The sequence below is a fragment of the Nicotiana sylvestris genome, chromosome 7, assembly GCF_000393655.2.
Source record: "Nicotiana sylvestris chromosome 7, ASM39365v2, whole genome shotgun sequence".
Lineage (NCBI taxonomy): Eukaryota > Viridiplantae > Streptophyta > Magnoliopsida > Solanales > Solanaceae > Nicotiana > Nicotiana sylvestris.
In genome coordinates this window covers 115,837,518-115,848,908 of record NC_091063.1, presented here as the reverse complement: position 1 = coordinate 115,848,908, position 11,391 = coordinate 115,837,518, and positions in this window count along the sequence as shown.

Here is an 11,391-nt window from a genome sequence, read left to right as displayed (position 1 = left end):
TGCATTCTAATAGAGAGTACCGTGCTTCGTAAGGTGTGAACTTCTTACTCAAGTAGTATATGGCTTTCTCCTTTCTCCTTGTCTCGTCATGTTGTCCCAGAACACATCCGAAGGCTTCATCAAATACAGATAGATAGAGTAGCAAAGGCCGTCCCGGCTTTGGCAGGACCAGAACTAGTGGTGTGGACAGGTACTCCTTGATCTTGTCAAAAGTCTTCTGGAAATCCTCGGTCCAGCTTGTCTCGGCATCATTCCTCAGCATCTTGAAGATGGGTTCACATATGACTGTGGACTGTGTTATGAAGCGACTGATATAGTTGAGACATCCTAGGAAGCTCATCACATCCTTTTTGCTCCTAGGTGGCGATAACTCTTGAATAGCCTTGACTTTAGATGGATCTAGCATGAGCCCTCAACGACTGACAATGAATCCTAGTAGCTTTCCTGCGGGAACCCCGAATGCACACTTCGCAGGGTTCAGTTTCAACTTATACCTCCTTAGACTGTCAAAGAACTTTCTCAAGTCTGTCGTGTGATCCGTGGCCTCTTGGATTTGATAATGACATCGTCCACAGACACCTCTATCTCCTTGTGTATCATATCATGGAAGATGGTTGTCATGGCTCTCATGTAAGTAGCCATAGCATTCATTATACCAAATGGCATCATCTTGTAGCAGTATACCCCCTATGGTGTAATAAAAGCTTGTTTCTCCGTGTCTTCTTCATCCATCCAGATCTGGTGATAACCCGCGAAGCAATCTACAAAAGATTGGAGTTCATGCTTGGCGCAATTATCGATCAGGATGTGTATGTTTGGCAGTGGGAAGTCGTTATTGAGACTTGGTCTGTTTAAATACTGATAGTCAACACATACTCTGACTTCCGCATTTTTCTTTGGAACTGGTACACTGTTGGCTAACCAAGTTGGGTACTCAACAACCTTAAGAACTTTGGTTTTGATCTGCTTAGTAACTTCCTCCTTGATTTTCAGGCTCATATCTAGTTTGAATTTTCTGAGTTTCTGCTTCACTGGCGGACACATAGGATTAGTAGGCAACTTGTGAGCCACTATGAACGTGCTTAAACTGGTCATGTCATCATATGACCATGAGAAAATGTTCTCATACTCTTTTAAGAAGCGGATGTACTCTTCTTTATCTGTGGGTGATAAGTGAATATTGATGCGAGTCTCCTTGACGATCTCGGCGTCCCCCAATTTTACTGCTTCGGTTTTGTCCAGATTTGACTTAGGCTTATTCTCAAAGTTTTCAACCTCCCTGACAACTTTCTTGGGTATCTCGTCTTATACATCCGAATCACTATCCTCATATTGCGTTGCCTCATTACATGTCATAGGCACTGGTTTATCAGGAAAAGTAATAATAACGTTGTAGAAAGAAAGAGTGTAGAAAATAATAATGAATAATAAAGAGCAATTCATTTGATTAAAACTGAAAAACATCTGAACAAGTACGGCTCGATGAATCGAGCATTTGTTTTGAAACAAGTAAATTTTTAAAACAAAGTTACTGAAAATCTTGAATGCCTAGAATGGCTATAGAAGTAAAATCTGCCAAGCTACCCAGGGACTCAGCGGGCCCGGGATGGTGTGGCATCCCAGTTTCTGAGAACAGCTCCCTTCTCCATTGTCTAAATAGTGAGGTCTTCTTCCTTCTCCTCCTCAATTATTGCACTGCAGTCTATGACTTCATCCTCCAAGAACATATTCTTCAGCCCAACTAATGCTTCCTCTTCTGCAGTTCCCCATATTGTATCAGCTTGGTGAAAAGCTTTGTATGCGGTAAAATCAGAGGACTTGATTTCTCGCTATGATGACATTTTGGAGGCTTACCTCGAGACCCTGAGTGCGGGAGGCCGTGATCGATTTCTCAACCTCGGGGCTAATCGAAGCCTGACTCGGAGGGAACGGAAACCGAAGCCAGGACAGAGGGGGAACTTAAAAGGGAAGGTACCCCTGCGAAGGGGTGGGGACGAACACTCTACCACATAGTCCCCCTAGGCATATGGTTATGTCTGACAGGTCAGACCCATCTAGAGCCTACAATGAGGCGCCACATAAAGCCATCCCATCTCCGTATTTTGTAATTAATATAGATGTACTTATAATCGAGTTCCCCTCCTATATAAAGGGGACTCACCCTACCTTGTAAGGGACTGATGTTGCTCCATTTCTCCACAAGTGCAATAATATATATCTCTCTCTCTCTCTCTTTCTTCTAAATTGTTCATTCTCATTGGCTCGAGGCCGCTTTAGCATTTTTATCATTTTCTTATTTGTTCTTCGCTACTTTGCTCAATATTAGTAACATAGAACTTTGCTTAGCCATATTTCTGCCTGTTATCCAATTCCCGATTGCCCTCGATAGCTCGAGCTCAGCTCGAACCTTGGCCCCGAGGTACTTGTACGTCAACTTTGCACCTGGGCAATAGCCCCCTATTGGTTCGATTACTGCCTCATTTAACTCGCTTTTGATCATTATACTTCATGTTCTTAGCACTAACTGCCTTAACAAACTAGCTCGGGAATAGATCACGTATTTTTAGAATCCCATTTATAAATTTAATTGTTGTTACCATTTTCATGGTAAACAGTTTGGCGCCCAACGTGGGGCTAAAAATAATAGTGATTATTTTCTTGCTAGCTTCGCCACACGAACGCACGTTATCTTTCACACTTTTTCTTGCCCAAGATCTTTTGATTTTAGGTTAATGACCGGCTCGGTAAGCAAAATTGAGAACGATCACCCCACAAATCACAGAGAAAATAGTATGGCTATTCCAACGGCTGGCGCGACACCGCAGGACCCCGATAATGCATCTAGATCAGTGCAAGCAGACGCGGGCTTGCACGCCGCGCAACGGGTCAATGAAGCCTCGCGCACCAATGGTGGCATACAACATGTTGACCAACAGGAAGCCCAAAAAATCCCGGCCTGGGTAGAACAGGAAGTTAATCTTCATATTATTTTTGAAATGTTGTAGGAACGACAGTTGGCTATCGCTCGGCTGCAAAGTCGCCCAGAGACTCCCAATGCGGCAACACCGATAATATCTCCTTACGTCGAGCTAGTACCCAAGAGATCGAGCAACGACGGATCGGCAACCTACCCCGCCGCAGTAAGGATGTTAGGGAACCTCTTCGAAAGGATCGAATCATGCTTGTGGAAGCCCTTACATCAACCGTCTCCCGAAGATACGGTCCTGAAACTGGTTTCACAAAAATTAGGAACGACGAATCTCTCTAGGTGTGACAGGACCTCAGATCCTTACAGGCGCATCACCACTTATGCATGCTCATCCAGGGACAGCAACCTCCAAAATATTCAGTTCAAGCCCGTCCCGTTAAGGATATTCGAAGAGACTCTCTCGAAAGAAACCATGATGCAGCGCCATTGCCTGGCACCTAACCTTACAGACCCGCTCACCATACCAGCATGGTCCTCTACGGGAGCATGCGTCGGTGCCATCAAAGCAATACCGAGAGGGCCCAATATACCCGAGGCCAAACGAAGAAGAAATTAAATGCCACGGGAAACCGCACACCACTCCATGCTAGAACGAATGAGATCGCCCCTAGTTTCGGATAATCGGGCAGCACAGGACTTCACCCAAAGCCCAAGCGAAGCATACCCAACGGCTCCAGGGTATTTCAAGCAAAGCCTGATCAGATACCCTGTCGAGGCCTGGTTGGATGCCTGCACCCAACACCAGCCCAAAATCTGGGCCATAGACAATCGTTTGGGAACCTCCTTGGGTTCTGTATATCCAGACAGACTCCCGACAAAGAAGCTGATGCCGAGAAAATGGAGGCATCGTCCGTGCGCTGCAAACGAAAGGAACGACTTGAGGTGTACCCTTCCTCGCAACAATAAGGCAATAGACCGAGGATAGCACCCTCGAGGAACCTCCGATGGTACCAGATTCAACAAGACACAGCTGGCAGGGAAACCTCGCCCGACAGAGTACGATTTCAGCATTGCTGTACCAAGCATCGTGATCACCGTAAGCGAAACCAAGAACGCCAGGCGGCTCGGACCTATTTGACCGAAACCCCTTCAAGAAAACTGTGACCCGGCGCGGGAACCACGAGGCGCGTGAGGTCACCGGCCCAAAAGAGCAACAACTATGCTATTCAATAGAGGTCGCCACCAAGTATCGTCGAGCGGATAGACTCAGATCTAGTTCCAAGGAAGGAAGGAGATTGGGGAAAACGAAGCTGGCAGGCCACAGTGTATTGCCACGGCCGTAAAGGGACAGTGGCACCCCTCAAAGATCCGTAAAGTGTAGGGCGAAATTGCTCATCACCGGAAAAAAATGGTCCCGGAGAACGCTCCCAAAGGACACCCTTGCACCCGAGGGAGGGGACGCCGAGATTCCGCCTCGGCCTCGCATTAACACGTTGGTAACCCCTTCCCTCATTTGACTTATTTCAAATAAAGCATGTGTTCATGAGTACAGGTGTCTCGGCCAACTATACCGATGATGTCGGGCCAAAGCCAATAAGGCAGTTCGGATTAACGAACCAAATTGCTCCCGCGCTTCGAATATTTGATGGGTTCCGGATGCCAATCGCCACAACAATCAGGGAGGCCACTCCCTCTATAGAGCCCGCCCGAGATCGGGCTAGTACGTCGAGCCCACAACGCGCGGACGTTTTATACAAAGAGCTACATGCGACAAGAGAAAATCTCTCACCATGTAGCCCATCGACGGCATCGATGCCTCCGCCCTCGTAGGGATCAAAGGGTAAGCAGAACCACATCTTCGATAAAGCCTGGTCGAACGTAGCAGAAGGCTGCATCAGGGCTCGCGCCCCGAAATGTTGCCTAAGCATCCCGCAGAAAGGAAGAACTACTCCGCTCCTTTGTCGTTTCCTTTCTTTTCTTTTCACTAACTTGTATGCAGGCAGTCAGCCGAGGCATTCGGTAGTTCTGAACCCCTCTCGGGGATCCGAGGCCTCTACGGGACCCGCTGAGCTCTCTTCCTTCAACCGGGTTTCTAGCCTTAAGAAGGTCCCACCAACAAGATTATTAGCGGAACAACATACCCCCAAGAAAGGGATCCGACGAGATCGCAGTCCTTTTCTTCCGCAGTCAGACGACGTCAGGTGATCTCCTTTTAATGACACCATCTCTCGGAAGGGCAAATAAATGACAGACTAAGTTCCAAAATAGAACCATATAAGCAAATCAGATAATCGGAGAAGTCGCACCCGCGCGGGCCGAACTTACAACAACGGGACAACATATATTTACACCAAGCAATAAAGAACAAAGAATATTTTCTTTTTTGGCATTTCATAAGGCTATTTTGGCATATTCACGGCAAAGGCCTCTCCACCAAATACGTCTCGCGATACTCAGAGACTTAAACAATTCGGCGCCCACGCGACCCTAGGGTCGGAACACCGGGCTCATCAAGCCCCTATAAGGCAACTCCAAGCTCACGAGAAGCGGTCTTCAGGCTTAAACAAAATCGATGACTCGGAGACTTCCACCAATCGCCATGCACTGGAAAATTCGAAACTATAAGACCCTAACAAGCAGCCTCGGCATAACCAGACCTATTATACAAAAACTGTAAGACCTCAATAGGAATGACAAACTGTAAGACCTCAATAGGCATGACAAATTGTAAGACCTAAACATGCATGAAAATCCCGCAATTAGGCTATACATCACATTTGTAAGAATCCTTAAAGGGCATACCCTCGGTGTAGACGCCTAAACTATTGCTTTGGATCAAAAATGGCTACGGCCAATCACATATGACTATGGTCAAAATGGTTGATACAGCCAAAATAACGCGACTCGGGGACGCCCGAATATCGCTAAAAAATCCTCCGAATATACTTCGGAAAGAACCGGTTAAAATAGGCTTCCCTCAACAGGCAAAAACGAGTTCCGACCACGTCAGCTCCAAAATTGCAAGAGCGTTGATCTACTCAACCTACGAGCTATGAACCTTACGAGTTGCTCAAAACATCACCGACAACGACTTGAAATCGAGGTTCTTTTAGAACCGACAATGGGTCAGGCAAAAAAATTCTAAAAAGACCTTAACGAGCAGAAACAAAGCCTACAAAAAAGCCCACGGGCAAAAACAGCATAATAGCCATTGTCGCCGGCTAAGCAAGCCTACTGAAAGGTCTCTACGACCATACAACGTAAGAGCCATTGTCGCCAGCTTAAAAATTGACAACTTGAGGATTAAAATGAGCTCGAATTGTGACCCAATTAGAAGACCAGATCCAAAATAGTTAACTAAGCAAGCCTACGGGCCACATACTAATAGGTCTCAACGGCCAAACAGCATAAACACCACTATTACCGGCGAGAATCTCAAGATATTCAAGGGTCGATTACAGCTCGAATCGCAACGCGACTCAGAGACTAGACCCAAAATTGTAATATGCCTAAGAGCATGGCATAAACGCCACTATTACCGGCGACAATCTCAAGAAATTCAAGGGTCGATTACAGCTCGAATCGCAACGCGACTCAGAGACTGGACCCAAAATTGTAATATGCCTAAGAGCACGACATAAATGCCACTATTACCGGCTGGAATCTCAAGGAAATTTAAGGGTCGATTACATCTCGAATCGCAATGCGACTCAGAGACTGAACCCAAAAATTGTAATATGCCTAAGGACACGACATAAACGCCACTATCACCGGCCGAAAACTCAATGAGATTTGAGGGTCGATTACAGCTCGAGTCTCAACGCGACTCGGAAACTGGACCCAAAAAATCATAATACGCCTAAGGGCACGGCATAAATGCCACTATTACCTACCGGAATCTCAAGGAAATTGAAGGGTCGATTACAACTCAAGTCGCGTACCCAAAAACTGTAATATGCCTAAGGGCACGGCATAAATGCCACTATCTCCGGCCGGAGAATCATGGAAGATTAAGGGTCGATTACAGCTTGAATCGCAACGCGACACGGAGACTGGACCCAAAAATTATAATATGACTAAGGGCACGACATAAACACCAGTATCCCTCGCCGGAAACCTATGGAAATGTAAGGTTCGATTACGGCTCGAATCACAACTTAACTCGAAGACTGGACCCAAAGCACAAGGAGCCATCATCATCCACTTACGCAGGTAGGAGAAAACGTGAGGGCTAATTACATCTCGAGTCGCAACGCGACTCAGAGACTGGACCCAAAAACAGCCGGGGTGACAAATGCCCAAAGGCAAAAGATAAAAATGACTACTACCTTCCCATATGGGCACACGAAATTCAATGATAAGAAGGCTCGAGTCGGAGCCCAACTTGGAGACTAAGCTTAAAATAGCCAGGCCAAACACGGAGGCCCCGGCACCTGCTCATGTCGAAGATCACACTTAAGAGCCCCCAACCAATATGATCAATTCCGGACCTACGAGGATCCCGCCGAACACCCAAAACCAGTCTGCACGATCGAAAGCAATGACAGAAAAAAGGTACAAAAGAAATAAAGCTTCAAATTTCTTCTTATATATTACATGCGCGAAAAAGCGCATTCTCCACCTACAGGCACGCCCTACGCATATTAGTGACAAAACGACAAGAACGGCAGAACCTACATTCTACACTAAAGGGATATATCTTATCAAATTCACACTCCGCAACGTCAACAAGAAGTGACCGAGTGTTGTGCTCGTCCACCCTTGCTCGAGCCAATTCCTCCAAGAGAATGAAGCCCCTAGCACTGACCTCCTCGAGTACCTCTCTCCGGGATCGGCAGCGAACGTATTCCTCGATCCTCTTCTCCCAGTCAAGGTCTCGCTTCAGCTCAAATTGGGCATCAACAACATCCTTTATACAAATTGTCATCTCACGATCAGCCCTGGTTTGGCTTAATGCTGCTTCCGCCTGGGCGTCAATTATCTTGGCTCTGACCTTCGAGAGATCAGATTCAAGTTTCTCAATCATATCCGCTTGAACTTTGGCATTGTCAGGAGTCAAGTTGAGTTGGACCTCGAAGGCAGGGACCTTGGCGGAGGCGCTCGTCTCATCTAAAGCTCGAGCCTACACTTGGGCCCTTAGCTCCTAACAAGCAGCCCTGACGTGGTTTACATCACCTTTGAGGTGCTCCGAGGCCTCCACCTTTTTCTGCAACTGATACAGGAGGAAATTAGCCTTAAGGTTAGAAAGAAGCGAAGCACGTACTACGGGAAATTACCTGCTCCATTAAATAGCTCTCATAGTTTGAGCTACGGTACGCTTCGTATCGCTAATACTGCAGCTCAACTTCCTTCTCCTTGCAAAGGAGCCTAAGGGATTCGCCCTCATCCAGAATATTCTGGAGCTTGGCCCCTTGGCGGAGCAGCTCGGACTTAAGCCTACCGCAGGCCTGCACAAGAAAAATTCAATAAAGGGAGGAGGACACGGGATACAAGGAAACCGTGCACAAACTCACCACAAAGTGAAGACGACGAATTTCCTCCAAATCAGAACACGCTCATGTTGATCCTGCCCCTGCGACCCTAGAAGAACCGGCATTTTCACAGCATGTTCACTCAAAGGAACCATTGGCTGGGAATCAGGCACTCCAAGAGCAGCAGACTCGGGCGATGCCCCATCTTCAGAAATACGAGCCTGACCAGTACCACTAAAGGCTCCGTCACACTTCGGGCACCGATACCTCTTATTACCATCATCCTTCAGCCCGGAGGCCAACGACTCCTTCTCCTCTTCGGAAAAACATTGCCTCGCCCCAAGGAACCACCCGATATCTGCAAACGATGAATCCAGTATAGACGAAAGGGGAAAGTGTTATCTCGGTTATACGAAGGAAGGGAAAAAGCAACATATGCAAATACCTTGGTATTCCGCTCCCCACCTGACGCGAAGCACAGCTCGCCACCTACGCTCGTCGCAAGATGAATGGGTCACCAGCCTCCGGACCCAGCCGGGCAGATCATGGACTTCACCCGACATCCACGAAGTTGCTACAACAAGGGACATAACCTTGTTACTTAGCTGGGTTTCGCTATGGGAAAAATCTGAAAAAGCGACAAAGCGTCTCACTCACGTGCATGATTCCACCCTTTGGGAAATGGCAAAAACTCCACAGGGAAAATATCAGTTGTCCAGACTCGGACAAACCAATTGGCCCCCTCTCATTCTCCGCCTTCCTTATCGTCAACAACGAAGGGCGTGGACGATCGACTCCTCAAGGTTAGCAGGCCTCGATGATGAAAGGGCTGATATAGCCGGATGAGATAATCAAGCGTAAATTCAAGCCAGTCCTTCTCTGCGAAGAACCTCATCATCAACATTGTTTGCCAAAACGACGGATGAATCTGTGCTAGGGTAACCCGATACTTTAAGCAAAAATCATGCGCAACCCTATCAGGGGGGGCAAATGCGAAAGGGTATAGGTGCACACTCAAGAACCCATTGGTAGAGTCCGCGATGCCTTTATCTGGGGAAAGCACCTGCAGTGTTACCCCCTCGCTCCACCCGTAGTACTACCTCGCCATCTCAAGGTATTCCTTTTTTATCAAGGACGCCGTCTCCAAAGCAAAATCCTTCGACTCCCGAGCGCCGGGAATAGCACTCTCCGCTCTTTGCCATGCCGGCCCCGAAGTGGTTGCCATGACTATGGTAAAACTGACAAAATAAAAGCAAGGGCGTGCACCAACACTTTTTGCACCTGAAGAGATGAGGAAACCTATGTCAAAACGGAAGTACAGCTACCTAAAAATAGTGAAGTCCCACAAAGAAATTGAAGCCGCCCCACTTATATACGAGAAGCAATGACGATTTGCCTGCTCGAGACAAGCTCTGGGAAGCCAACGGCCTCGATAAAAATCGACGAGTCGATACCCGATCCAGAAAACATCCTCAAACAAGAAGTCAAGACTCGAGGGGCCATTCGTATCACCTCCATGCTCGAGACAACACTCTACGTCAAGAGCCTCCGGCCCCAAGAAATAGGGCCTCGGCGAGCTTTAAACAACGATACTTGATGAAAGGCAAGCACTTGGTCTCATGATCCCTTCTCCCTGAGAAGAGGAATATACACCGGAAGCTCTGATTGCCAAAGCTTCACGAGGGCCAAGGAAGCACTCAAACACAGGAAAATTCTTCAGCAAAAGTCGATCCTATACATTTTAAGAAGTGTTATCTACACCAATATCAGTAGGGACCCGCGGGTACCCAAAGATGGCCTTCATCCGGGATAACGTTCCCAAAGGCTCCAGTTTTTTACGCATGATCTCCAAACAACTCGGAGGGCCTCAATAGCTCGGACCCATCAGATCAGTTCACCATTGATCTAAAGTACGACGATGGGTTGGAGGAGAGCCATGTCGGTTAGCTGGAGACCAAAATGAATGCTCACGACAGATATCAACGGCCAACAAACAAAAGAAGGCATTCAAAGATCCTCGAAGGTCATGAGAGCATACAAAAATAGGACAAAGTAAGGAAAGCAGGAGTCAGCAAAATATGTTTTTATTCATAAAACATTCTCATGTACAATAGCCCCCGAAGGGTCGATACATAAAATTACAAAAGCCTTCAGGAATCTACACCTAAAGCAGAGGAACGGAAGGATGTACACGTGATAAAACCCGGACACCCGGTCCTAGTCATTCCTTGTGCAGCATCGGATTCCTCTACCTTCGCCTTCCCTTTTCGCCGAGCTTCGGCAACTTAATCCCAAGGTATTTCTTTTGAATTGAAAGGAGGTATGGTTGATACCATCACTATAAAAGGTGTGACCATTTCTACTTCAAACGGAGCAGGGTTGGCCGCAGGTGAAGCCACCTTTACCTCAAATGGAACTGATACAGCTACCTCAACCTCGATTGGTGACTGAGTCTGTACTACAATGGGAGTGAGTGTGATTGAGGGTTTAAAGTCATAGCCCTCCCGAATAAGCCCAATCGACCCCTCAACGTCCCATTCTTTGTTTGTCTCTATCCCAGGTACACCACCATATCTATGATCAGGGAGATGGTTGTTGCGGATATTGGGTGCGACTTCTTTCGCCTATATGACCTTGTTGTCAATCAGTGTCTGGATTTTGTCTTCCAATGTTCGGCACTTGTCAATGGTGTGCCCTTTCATACCGGAATGGTATACACAGGTTTTGTTTGGATTGACCCATTGGGATGGATTCTCTAATGCCACAACGGGAACATGGGTGACGTAACCAGTGGCTTTCAACCTTTCATACAGCTGGTCGATGGGTTTAGTAATAGCAATGTATTGTCTGGGTGTCTTACAGTCAAAATTGGGTCATGGTATTGGATAAATTTTGGCGAGTTGGAGGTGACTGGAAATGAGATGGTTGGGAATTATAGGTATGATAAACATTGGCTGGTTGGGAATATCTGGGGGATGAGGGTTGATATGT